The sequence below is a fragment of the Cupressus sempervirens genome, chromosome 8 (genome assembly GCF_028749045.1).
Source record: "Cupressus sempervirens isolate cs-2001-9-10 chromosome 8, ASM2874904v1, whole genome shotgun sequence".
NCBI lineage: Eukaryota > Viridiplantae > Streptophyta > Pinopsida > Cupressales > Cupressaceae > Cupressus > Cupressus sempervirens.
The window spans coordinates 103,781,302-103,795,805 of record NC_143125.1 but is presented as its reverse complement, the minus strand read 5'-3'; positions in this window follow the sequence as shown (position 1 = coordinate 103,795,805).

Below are 14,504 nucleotides of genomic sequence, written 5' to 3'. Positions count from 1 at the left end.
TATACTTGTAAGAAGGGTTGCTGAGACTTCACATCTACAGGCAACATATTGGAATGTGGATTCTTCTAAGTTTGTGTTGGCCACTGCTAAGAAGGAGGAACAGGTTATGTCTGAGTTACAGAATAAATATGAAACATTTCTTGAGGCCTATAATAGGGAGGTAAAAAGGAGAATTGAACTTGAAAACAAGGCAATGGGGAAATCCACAAGGCCAAGAATAACATACCCCCATCCTCTAGTGGAACCTTTTGAATCCACTCCCCTTGTAGAGATACTAGACACACCTCAAAGGCCTGAATATTATACAACTGAGGAATTTGAAGAAGAGAAGAGAAAACTATGGGCCTTACATGTAGAGTTAAATACGCAGTATGAGGATAAGCTTAGAAAGGCTCTAATGTATTTAGTGGAAAAAATTGAGTGGCCCTTATTCTTTGATCAGTTGGTAAAAGTAATAGATAAATGGGAGGAATTGAAAACTCATGATGATACTCTAAAGCCTATTGTTAAAAAATGGGGAAGAAGGGAAAAGGAAATCACCCTTCTATGTTATTCAATTATAAAGTCTTCCCATGACCATGCTGAAAAATTGTATGATATTGCTAATGACCTGTCAGATTTTGATAACAAGAGAGTTGCTTTGCAACTGAAAATTGTTTCTTATTTGAATAAGTACAAGAATAAAAAATTTGATCTATTTCCTTGTGCCTTGGATAGAAAGAAGAAATTGAAAAATAAGGAAGAGTGGAGTAAAGAATTGGATGAACTTTTCTACACAAGGATAAATAAAGTTATTAATGAAAAGGGGCATGCCTGGTGGGCCACCATGACAAAGGAATTGGTTAAAGTCCAATTATTTTTTGATTCTTTGAAGCAAGAATTTGTTGGTTTTGAAAAGGAGGTTGGTTATATTTTAAAAAAGAAAAATGATATCCTACAGTTTAGCTGGCTGAATGATATACAATTTGACACTTGGATGACAAATCTTCTATTGGACAAGCAGTTAGAGGAGGACAGTTCAAATGATGATGAGAAACTAGAAGGCGAGGTGTAGGTTATTGACACCTCTACACCAGAACTAAAAAAAGAAGAAGGGGAAAAGGTAATAATGCCTGCTCAGGGTGAAAGCAATGAGAACCTACAGGAGAAAACCAATTTGGAGGTATCACAAGATCATCCTTCTTTGGCCAGCTTGGTAGCCATGTATTCTAAGGAGCTAGAATAATGAGAGACAAATCAGAAGTTGATGATTCACAAAAAAAATTGGAATGGGCCTACCTGAAGGAATATTTGATATGCCTGACATTCTATTGTGATTGGTCTTGTCTTTTGTATGATGCTTTGTTCCTTGGACACTTGTCAGATCACAATTGGCCTTTTCTTATTGCAACTCATGCTATATAAATGAGTTTTCAAGGCATTGTGATGGTCTGAGACTTGTGCAATTTTTTGTTTCTTTCAAGAAGAGTACATATTCAGTCGGTCCAATAGTATGCAGAGGTTTTGAGTTTGCTTCCATTGTACTTTTTGATAAGCAAATTGAAATGACAGAAATGGCAATCTATTCTTGGCATTCAATTGGTTTTCTATTGGTTATTGTATTAGTCATATGAAAAGGATAATACAAAGGGGTATTTACACTATATCTGTGGATCATCAATTTCTGTCTCCAGTTTATGGGTTTGTTTACTTTGAAGTCATTTAAATAAGGTTTATTTGGCTGAATGTAGTTTGGATGGGTTGTATGTTGGTTTTATTGTTGCTTTTAATTCAAGCAATTATATAAATGCTTTAGTAAATCAGTAGGGTTTATGAGTTCATATAAGGGATATTGCATAAGAATGGAGATGGGTGATTGCATTTGATTAATTCTTATACAAGTTATTTGAATTAGATCTCCCGCCAATAGTCAATTTCGTGCCCAATGGATAAGGCATTGGTCCTATAAATCAGAAGTAAACAAGGATGAATTCTGCTGCTGCATATCAAATCATCTTACAAAATCAAAATTATTTTATATCCTATTCAAGAATTATAAATGTTGGTCTCAACTCATTTATATCTAATTCCTGAGTCTTAGGTAGCTGCTATTTCCAGGAATATTTGTAAATTTTAGGAGAATTATGACCAGATCTACTGATAAGGGATGTGTATAAGTTTGAGAGCATTGAAGAATTGAAGTGAGTTGTGTATGTATGTGAGGGTAATAGAGGCGAATTAGAATGAAACTAAGATAATTTCATTTTTGAATTCTACTACACCGTGCACTTGTACAGATCCTTTCTTGTTCCTCTTTGTGCCCACCACTTAGCCCACATTATTGAGTTTCCTATACAAGAAAGTCTTATAGCAAGTAATTTACCCAAGATTCTTGGAGTTGTCCCATTATAAGATATGATGAAATCATGAACTAATTGCCTATTATTTAAGAAAATGAGAAACACTATAAGACACTTTGTAGTGTTGCAATAATAGCCAAATCACCAACGTAGGCATGCTTTTCAGATCATATTCTCTCTCAGACACAGATGTAACATGCATTTTGTTTGCAAGTGATTTCTAGGAGCTTGGGGTTCACTATCAATTCCAACACCTTCGACTAAAATTTTTGAACAAGTCAAAAGTTGTTCCACTATAATGATTACTAATAAACTTTATCATTGTTCAAGTCAAAAGTTTATCATTAGCAAAAATGGTAGATAATTTTGTTCATGGTCTCAAGGAAAGCAAAGACTGCTTGACAATAGCAAAAAACAACACAAATGATTTAGAAATAGTCTATCACAATGAAAGACATATTTTGCCTATCATAACACTAGCAGTGCTCTACTGTCTCATTTTTGGTAATAGAGACACCCCCCAAACATGAAGGATTCACCCCCCAAACATCTTCAAACATGAAATGATCCACTGTCTATTAGACTGGTGTCTAATCCAGGCTAAACCTCCATCAGCAATTACCATCCAACACTGCACTTGCACCAAGTTTTCCCACTCACCTGCATTTGGTTAATATAGTACAAATAAATTATCACAACCTCATTGTCTCCCACCAATAATAGTGACTACAGGTGGTAGGAGAGAATCTACATTGGAAACTTCAGAATAAGTATAGTTGACTATGCCTAACCAGTCACTGGTTTGAATGCACCAATCTATTATTCCTTACTCAACCCGCAATGAAAATTAAAAGAATGCATGGAAAAGATAAAAATAATAATAAAATGTTATCACATTAAATATTAGTCAAAATGCATTTGATACATCATAAGAAGTCACTGTTCCATGGGACAGAGATTGAATTGCAGAGAACATGATTATTTGATTGATTATAATTTTTTCACAATGCCTTGTCTCACCACCCCAACTCTACTTCTCCCCCAAACAATAGTAAACAACCACTACTGTCTAATTATCTGACTGTTGCTAGTTAGTTATAAACTGAAATTTGTTGTCTAGTTGATACAAAGTGTCAACTTTGACAACTTACAATCATATATGTCTTTAATATATTTCACTAACCTTTTCAAAGGTTTTATAACTTCACTAACCCTTCCAAAGACACCTAAAACCCTTATGAGCTGTACTAGGCCCAAAGACACCTAAAACCCTTACAAGCTTTTCTTTGCATTTTTTCTACATTTGATACTTTTCTTATAGGCGGACATGTCTATCACAAACATCTAACATGTTTGTCCTTAGACTTCATGGCAAAAACCCTACAAACAACACAAAAAAAAAAGGACATGAACCATCCAAACATCTCTAATAGCTTGTGGATATCCCAAAGATGCATAAGTGCATGACTTGTGAAAACCAAAAAGATAAGACTAACTTGTATAACAAGCGAATAACCAAATTGATTTTATGTCTGTGTTATGCTTGACAATGACAATGATATTTGGATTCAAGTATGAGGAAATTTGTATCAATCAATTCATTAAATATCATTTTAATACAATGAATATTTTAAGAGATTCAAGAGCATAATTATAAGCCAAATTTGTGGAAGACCTAAATCAAACCTAAGTGAATAGACATGTGAAGGCTTATTTTGAATATGATGAGCAGATCTAAGGCAGAATTTTTATGAAGGTATATTCCAAGTTTAGAGCATTTATTGAAAAATAGTATTTTAAATCTTGGTGGATTATTCATAAGTACAAGGTAGATTTTTTGAAGACCTCGAAGGAGATCTAAGGCAAATCTACCTATATTATAAACACTTTGCATTTCAAAGGTCAGTTCCTTCTGCATTGCAGGATTTGAGGTTGGTGTCTCTTGCTAATTGAGTCTACACATTTGTTTGAAGTTATATACATACATACATATATGTGTGTGTGTGTACACACACACACAATTCACCTACAAGGATTTCCATGCTAAATAGTATATGCATCTTGTCTTCTTTTGTTCGACATCAACTATGTGAATGCTTTCTACATTGCTTTCAGTTGACTCTATATATATAATAAAATATGCAGGTTTCTATGCCAAACTAACTTCAATGTGGACAAATATCTAATAATTGGGATTTAAAATAAGCAAGAACTATATGTTCAAGGAACCAAAAGATGACTGCAATGAGACTATTACAAGCGAAAAAACTTTAGTCTCGTTAAAGTGAATTGGGATGTGGGTTTGAAAACTTAACAAATTTGAGCTTCACTTGGTTTCAAGAATACTATAATATTCTCTACTTAACAAGGCCAATCACGTGAAGATGGAAGCTCATCTGGCCTCACCCCCCTCCCCCTAACATCAATCTAAAGTACCCATTATCATCTAATTACATACTTCATTCATTCATTCATCCATTTATGAACTATAACATTCAATCAATACAATCACATGACATTCATTAATATGATATAAAAATCATTAATACACAATACTAATCAAAACTTCATTAACACATAACAATATTCATTAACATAAAATAAAAATCTATATTAATATGCATCATTCATACATAATTACTTAAAGCAAAGTTCTTTCATTATCCAACAAGGTTTATCAAAGAATATTTTTAAAACATCATTTCTTTTTTTGTTTTTCTGAGCTCTCTTAAGAAAAGCGCTTATAGGGACATCCATATCTACTTCATTCTCCTCTTCTGGCACATGTAATGTCAAATTACAATGGCTCCTTCTCTTTGGAGGAGTAGGAGGTTGCTGCACTAAAGGGGGCTCTATTGCAAGAACAAGTAAATGTGATAAATTGGCATACTCATTTTATTTTTCTAACTATTACAAGTTTGTAATTAAGTACGAGTACAACATAAAATGCATTTTTCTTACCTGACAATGCCACATCATGTACATTAACATTTTGATCTGCCACTACATCAACATGTTGAACACTTGGAACATGGTCCAGTCGTTCAACATGATGTTCAACATGCTCTGAAATATTAAAAAAAGGGATACACGTCAAATTCCAATTGAAGATGTTAAATTGTATTCATAATTGCATAATTAATTTCCAATAGCAAATTAATACCTCCACCACTATAATGCACATCATGGCCTTCGTCAGGAGTAGGTTCTGTGGTAGGATATGAAGGCTGTAGTAAAATGTTAGGCACATTGTTATGTAGTCAATTTACGTTTAAAACTAATACCAAAAAAGAATCTTCTCAAATATTTAATTTCATTTACTTTTCATCTGACCAATTTACCTATGAGATATCATTTGGTGCACTAGATTCTTGGGCAAGGCTTACAGATTCTTCATGTAGGCATGCAACCACAACTTTATAGCCTTCCTTCAAGGCAATTTTTCTATCTTCATCTGTGACCTCCACATTGAAATCTATGCCCTATGGTTTTTGCTTTGTAACGTCAATTTTCCATGTATGGTTTCATTAAACAAAACTTTTTGCAACATTATATTAAAAAAATAAAATAAAATTCATTGCTCTACTTACAAGTCGAGATTGCAGATTCATATAGCCACCAGAGCCAAGTTTGTGTTGGCCAACCTTTTCTATTCTTGCTTTTGTAGCCACAGATGTGTCCTGCAATCTATGAACAATTTCAAACATCTTAGATTATATATTTACAAATATCAATAATTAGTGCATGATTACAATGTACTTAATACTATAATGACATACCTCTTTTTTCCTTGTGCTGCTTCATTATCTCTATCTTCACATAGCCTTTTCTCCTTTGCATCTTCTATTATTTCATTCCACTCCATTGGTGGAATCATACTTGAGGACGGTCATACTTTGGATTATCCTTAAGACCCCTTCTATATTGATCCTCACAGTCTTTATATGCTTTGCTGCTCTTTTCAGAAGTAGGCCAGTGTCAAAAATATTTTTCCCAAATTTCTCCTCAGTGGATGCAATTAGCTGATTTTTTAATTCCCCAGCTTGTAAATTTCACCTTTTTAAAAACAAATAGATTGTTAGATCAATAACTTTAATATATTACAATAAATAGAAGAAAATAAAAATTATGTAGCAATGATACGAAACTACGTACCTTTTATGTATGGTGGGTCCAAACAGTCTCAATGTCATATGAAAAAGATGTTCAAAGAAAGCATTATTACCTACAAAAACATAAAGGATTTATCAGTCCAAAATGAGTAATGTAAAAGTAAACTAAATTTACACTTTAAAAAATATCAATTTTAAAGCACCTGGAAGATTTCGTTCTCTTAATGGAAACATAGTTTTCTTATTCAACAACAATGTCCCTTCATACGAGCCAATACTAATAACACGAACTGCTCTTGGAAATGTATCAGCTTCAGTAGTACCGCTCTTTGTTTCTCTATAAACTGAAACATCATAACAATTAAATGACAATTTTAGTACTACTCTCTGTTGGTCTACCTCCCTACCTATGTCCATGTCTCTCTATGTGTGGCTATATATGTTTGTATGTGTGGTATGTGTATGCATGTGTTTGTGTGTATACAAGCTTCTGTAGACATCATTTAAGCACTAATGTGCTACTTTGTTGTTCATCAACTTGTAGAAAGACATTACAAAATATAGCACATTAAAAAATATAGCAAAACAAGGTTTTACCAGTTCTACTGGGCATAGATGATGATGTTTGCATGGTCCTTGTTTCTGACAATGCAATAGACAATAGTGGACCGCCAACCGAAGGAGGAGTCTGCATTTCATCATGAGCTAAAGAATAAAATATTGTTAGCAAAGACATTTGCAATGGATAAAGATCAAATGGGATACTAGCGAGAAGCATCAATGAAAAAAAGTTAAGTGTTATAATGTTGATGAAAACAAACAAAGTCTTACTTACATGAAGGTATTGTGAACCAACCCTGACCATGTTCAACATGTGATGTCACAACTGGCACATATGTCTATACAAGAACACATAAAATCAGAGATCATGATCCATAAGATACTATAAAATATTAATATCTATTGAACTTCTATTACTACTTTAGTTGAATTACTGCTTACTTTCAAAGATTGGATTCTATGGTCCAATTCTATTCTTAGTGCCTCTTTCTCCTCACTTTTGTCACCCTTGATGATAATTTGAACAAGCTCATCAGTGTATCTTTGTGTAATTTGTTGGGTGATGAATACAGGTTCAGTACTAAGGCCAATGTCATGTAGATATGATGCCCATATTTCAAATTGCATTTGATCAGCGATCATTGTAGCTTTTTCCTATTAGTTGTGACATCAAATATTCGTATACTTTCATCAAAATAACTCCAAAGCCATAAAGAAAAGAACATAATAATAGGACATTTGTTTCTATATTAACATTAAAATTTACAATAATTAATGTTTACCTCTACTGAAGGTGTCTGACATGGTGCATCCATATCACCCTGTGAAAAAAATTTGTAAGTCTTAGAAATTAGCAGAAAAATTAAAGTAATAGACTTACCAAAAAAAATATTAATAATAAAGTAGATTGTATATGTAAATCATTTGTCTTAAGTTAAAAATTTAGTATAACTAATGTTTATATCTAAAAAAATATTTGGCATGTTCTACTTAATTTTTATATGTGCACATATGGTTTGGAAAGAATTATTTGGTCATACAAGACCCCATCATAGTTGAGATTGATCATACCTGAAGATTTCATTGATCATCATGATCATCATCCATGTCATCATCATCATCATCATCATCACCATCATTGTACTTGTCACTTTGATCATCATCATCACCACCACCATCTTCATCACCATCATCATCCTCTTGATCACTATCATCATCATGACCATCATCGTCATGATCATCACCATCTTTGTCACCATGATCATGATCATCATTAGCATCATCATCATCATTATCAACATTATCTTTAGCATGACCAAAATTATCACCATCTTTTTCTTCTTCATCACTGGGTAACTGTTGTTCCTGATAATCATTTACTTCCTCTTGTGCTTCTTTAATATCTTCTTCTTCGATCACATTATACTTTATCGGCCTTCCTCTTGGGTCATGTCTAACAACAAATGACCAACCTAGTTTGTCTAGAACACCAAAGTAAAACACTTTCTCTCATTGAATTGGAAGAACATAGGGCTCATCTTCGACTAGCTCAAATGACCTTGTATTAATCATAGTAAATCCACTACTATGTTCAATAACAGTCCTATCGAGATCATTTCAATTCAGTCGTAACCTAAACCATTTGACGACAAATAGAACTATTTTGAATGAATTAAAATCGCACTCAACTATATCATCCAAAATGCCATAGTATCGATTTTCAGATTGTTGAGGATGTATGTCAGTTCTAGATGAAATATTGGTGACCGCGAAGACAGATTTTATCCCAAAATCACACATTTTCTTCATTTCATCTAACTTTTTTGAGCAAAATTTATAGCCATGGTAGTACATAGCTTTGTGCTGTTTGACCTACAATTATTCAAACATGTCAAGAATCTTCTCATTGATCTGTGAGTTGATATTAAACTTATGTCTCATGATTAGTAATCTTATGCATACCTTTGTATCTCTTAAGCCATATATTAGATCAAGTACCATTGGCGTAACATTGGGATCTCCATTACGATGAGCTTCTTTAACAAATGATGCAACACCATCCCATGTTAATGAGTGGCCATTTTCTTGAGACTGTTCAATCCACACTGTCATCCAATCAAAATTGTTTGCAATATACAAGTGTAGTGCATCCCACTCACGACCAACTATAAAGAAGACAATTACACCAGTTAGAAACAACTTATATATATTGATGATGGATAAGAATTGTTAAGTTACAAAAAAAACTTATAATTACCTCTCACCCTCCTCAATCTACCTTTCCCCGTCAAGTACTCCCCTTTGAATTTTTCATTACAGTTGGGATCCCAAATGCGATCTAGATGGATACCTGCTACAAAATTTGGAAGATATTCACTGATATACACCATGGTCTGGTATATCATATATCCTTCTAACATAGAACCCTTAGGACATGCTCTTTGTCAAACCAAGCCCTTCATAAATTTCAAATGCCTCTCAACCATCCACATTGATCTAGCTTGTATAGGTCCACACAATTCAATCTCCTCAACTTGATGTACGAGGTAGTGTTCTTGAGCATTGAAAAACATTGGAGGTAAACACTTTTACATTTCACACATAAGCTGTGGAATTTTTCTCTTCCAATATTTTATATCTTTTTTATCAATTTCTTTAGATGATAACCACCTAAATGAGATTCAACATGCAAAAACACATAGAGGAGATTTCAAATAAAATTATACAATAGATTTAAGATAAAAAGCTACAAATCTAAGAAAAAACACTCTTCCAACCTCATGTATTTTCCAAGATCATATATAACTTGTTTAATACTATTTTCAAACTGTTGTGGAAGGGATAGAGGTAGGATGAACTTAAATCATTAAAAAATAATCATTTCAATATATTATTAAATAATGCAACTGGTACTACATTTAATCTTACAAATATACTGTAAATAAAAAACATGACTTACCTTGAGGAAGGTATGACAATCATGTGTCTTCAACCCTGGCCCAAAATCACCTTTCTTTGATAGAAGAGTGCTTATATTTGCAACAAATCCTGTTGGAAATTTCATTTTTTTTATGACTTTTTTTAATGCATCACTTTGTTGCTCTGTACATAACCAAGGAAGGGCACTTGTATTTATGCGAACTCCATTCCTATTTGATTCAATGAAAACTTTTAGTGCATGATTAGATTCATGAATGTTATTACAAATTTTAGCAATTTGTTCTCTATCACACCTTTCATCCAACATTTTCCATAGTGTCTCTGTTACATTCTTTCCTTGTAGTATGGTAACCTAATAAATTGAGTAGGATAACTTTTCATTCCTCTAGGAAGTTGGTCATTAATGCCTTAACAACCTTCACGAGCATCAGTTACAACATTAGTAAATATAAGACAATATTGAAATAGAAATTGTAAACTTTGGACGACAAATTGGACATTACCTCGATGATTTAGTCAATTGTATTCCAACTTCCATAAATGAGGTGTCATTATTTGTTGCCTTAATTATGTCTCTTCTTTCCCATTGAAAATATGTTTTTTGACAATTCAGCACCTATGATTATTGTGGAGAAAGTGTCTAAACTCATCAAACACCTACTTTCCTAAACTTCTTGAATGATGACATTTCATCTTCTAACCACAAACTGGACATGCAAATTTTCCCTTTGTCTGAAGACCTAAAAGATCATGTATAATTATCATGCACAAATTAAGCATTTGATAGTAATGTGTAAGCACTATAACAGACCAAAAATATGTGATCTTAACAATATAACATATCGCAAAAATGAGTTAGCCCAGGGGCATCATGTATTGTCCATACAAGCATTGCATGGAATTGAAATTGTCGATGACCTATCGGTCTAGAGATGTCATACATAGTGATGCCATTCCATAACTTCAACAACTCGTCAATTAGGGGCTCAATATACACGTTCATATCTTTAACTTGGTATCTACCTAGCAATTGAATGAACATAAACATTACATAATTATTATAACCATTTTCATGCACTATTTATAAATTAATTTAGATAACCATAAAAAAAATACCTGGCACAATCATTGACAATATTATGTGCTCCATCTTTATGGACATCCAAGGAGGAATGTTATTGTTAATAACAAAAATAGGCCATACTAAGTAAACAGATCTCATATCTCCATATGGATTGACACCATCCGTCGCCAATGAAAGTTTTAGATTACGAGGTTCTTCTTTAAAGTGTGACCATGTTTTTTCTATCTCTTTAAATGCAGAACCATTGGTAGGAATTCGCATAATGTCATCTTGACTTCTATTGCGTGCATGGTAATCCATAAATTGTGCCAAGCTAGCACACCTAAATAACCGTTCTAGACGTGGAATAATGGGAATGTATCGAAGAACCTTGTGAGACACTTTTTTTGTTATTTGATCTGAGTGATATCTACTAACATGAAAATCAGGAAATTATGTTGCAAATTCATGTTGTTTATGATATAGAATGTGATCATTGGGACATGCATGTATTGTCTGATACTTATTCCAATCTAATCCATAATGTTAGATAATTCTCGATACGAACGAGGCAAAATGTTTGATGGTGGTAACAAAAACTCAGTAATCAACCTACAACAAAAAATATGCATTGTTAATATAATGAGTAGTAATTGTATGCTAACCTTGAAGATGAAAAAAATGACATACCTCAGCATACGTGACATTGCTACATTGGATATGCAATTCATAACCTTTAAGTTCACCAACAACACTATAGCTGACAGTAGAGTTGTTTGAGAGCCTGGGTATAAGGGCTCGTGTGCCTTCTCAAGTAAAGGTATATCAAGACCATCTTCATCATTATTATTAGATTCGCTAGTACCATCATTATGAGCCTCTTCATCACTTGCCCCAATACCATCTTCTTCAATCATGTCCTCTGGCACATTATCATCTTCTTCCATGGGAGCATTATCCTTAGCTTGGATATTCACTCCTCCATGTTCCTCTAGTAGGAAATCCACATTCAGAAATGGAAAAAAATCGTGGCCCCCTTAAACATGACCATATTGCCTACAATGACTCTAGGTTGTTGTGATTAGAATTCTTTGATTCTTTAAACCCTTACACTTTTTGCAAGGACAATAACATTTATCAAGTTTTCTTCAGAATTGGGCCCACAATGCAGCCATTGTCTCATTATTTTATTCTAGATTCATATTTTCAGGCGTGGTCTTTCTTCATAGGAAAATATACCTACAAATAAATTGGACATGTTGTGATTAATGTTTATATCTACACATATGGTTTTTGTTAATTAATGTTTTTAAATGTAATTAAAATGATTACAAACATATCAAAAAGGACCTTCACAGGGTCTTATTACATCAACTGTTCTAACATGGTCATGTTGGTTATCTTGAGACCTTAATTTCTTGTCATGCCTTCAACCTTGACCTTGATGCTCCTGCATCATTCTCCCAAGGATCAAAGAAAGTTGGATCATCATGGAATTGAGTAGGCAGACCTTCTAGGAAGTTGCAATACTTCAACCTTGTAAGTGTCACGTCAATGTAATGGGTACTAAACAAACAATTTAAGTTGATGAGAAATGGTTGTTATGAATTCAAATTGTAAGCTTCACGTCAATGCATTGGGTATTAAACAAAAAATTCAAGCTGATGAGTATGGGTTTTTGTGAACCAAAACTCATGAAATATGCATTAAGTCCATACCTGCTATTTACAATGAGTATGGGTTTTTTTTCTAAGAACATACCTGTTTTTTATAGTCAATAAATTTCTATATCCTCTAACAAATTTGAAGTAATGAGCCAAAGTCACACGGTTGAAGATGATCATTGTCCCCTCAAAGCACCATCGTTTGATAAATTGTTGCATTGAAATATGATCTAGAAAGGGCCTTTCCACATAGTATGTTGGTATTATTTGGAAATCATCGATCATGTGGTTACTGCAAAGAGGCTAAGGACCAAACATGGAATCATGGAGATAGTGCACGGATGTACAAGGAAAATTTGTTGCTCTTTAGCTACTAATCTTTCTTTGTGCTTGTCAATTAAAACATTATTTTAAAACTTGATCTTAATACTTTTTATAATCAATGGCTTTCTTTCCAATGTCTATCTCTCTACTCAACACATTTTTTCATTTTTCTTTCCTTCTTGCTTCATCATTAATACTTGGTTCACAAGCACTTATGGTGTTCTTCTTACTAATATTATGAAGTGGACAATGACTTTCAATCTAGATAATCAAATGTTTGGCTCGACTTTTTTGGGTAAGTGTGATGATATGTAGTGCACTATAAATTTTATCTTCGATGAAAGGATTAGCACCTCTAATTTTCAAATGGCGATCAACCAGAACTAGCTGACAATCTAACCTAAAAAATACATTTTATGCCAAATTCCAATCACAATTAAAGACATTTAGCTATTGGAAAATGGCAAGAATATGTCTTATTTTAGATATGCAATAAAATGGGCAAGAAATGTGGAAGAATGTTAAGTTTTTATCCACCAAAACATGAGTAAAATTGTATAAATTGAATGTATTTTTAAAAATAATGTCAATTCCCTTCAAAATAAATATTTTGCATGCAACTTACTTGTTGAAGATATTTCAAGTTCTGCAACTCTTTAATCACAGGATCCACAATAGTTGGAAGCTTTGACCTTTCTGTCAACTATGGCTTGGCCTACAGCAGCAAAAAATTCTTAGTATATGCATCTCAACATTTAAAAAATACATCAAGCAATTCAGGTCAGTTACAGTCTGTAAATTAACTGGCATTTTTTTCTTCTTTAACATATTCAACAATCAAGTACAATTAATAGGAATACAAGAGCAAAACTTGGAATTCTACTAATGTCATCAATGTTAATCTTGGGTACTAGTACAAAGCCAGTAAGAAATCTACAGTTGTACCAAGCAAGATATTTACAAGACTTGATCACAAAAGGTTCATTTAGCACAAAACAACTTCAAAAATATTGTATATATACACTCTTTGATGCTGTCAAAGGGAACAATTATTTTAATGATGTTTTATGTAAGAATTTCTAGAGGAAATGATAAGCATGAAATATATTCAAGTTTTGACACTAAGGAATTGAAACATCTGCACTCAAGAATTTCCTGGAGTATTTAAATTCACTCGAATTATGCCTTACAACTTCTTTGAAAAACAATGATTTAGATATTCAATGGTATCTTAAGTACTATATATATACTAGTGCTTGCACCAAGCATAGGTGCAAGAGTATAGTCGATAGTGGCATGTAGTATATCATTTTAGAAATGTGGTAGCTAGTAGAATTGTTTTATAGAAAAGCCCTATACTATTATTTGGTAGGAAGATAATTAGAACCAAAAAAAACATGGTGTGCACAACTAGCATCATTTGATTGTTTTCTATTTTGAGGTGTAGAATATTTGGTGGATCTTAATTTTTGTGGAAGCTATTTTGAGCAAGGATATGCTA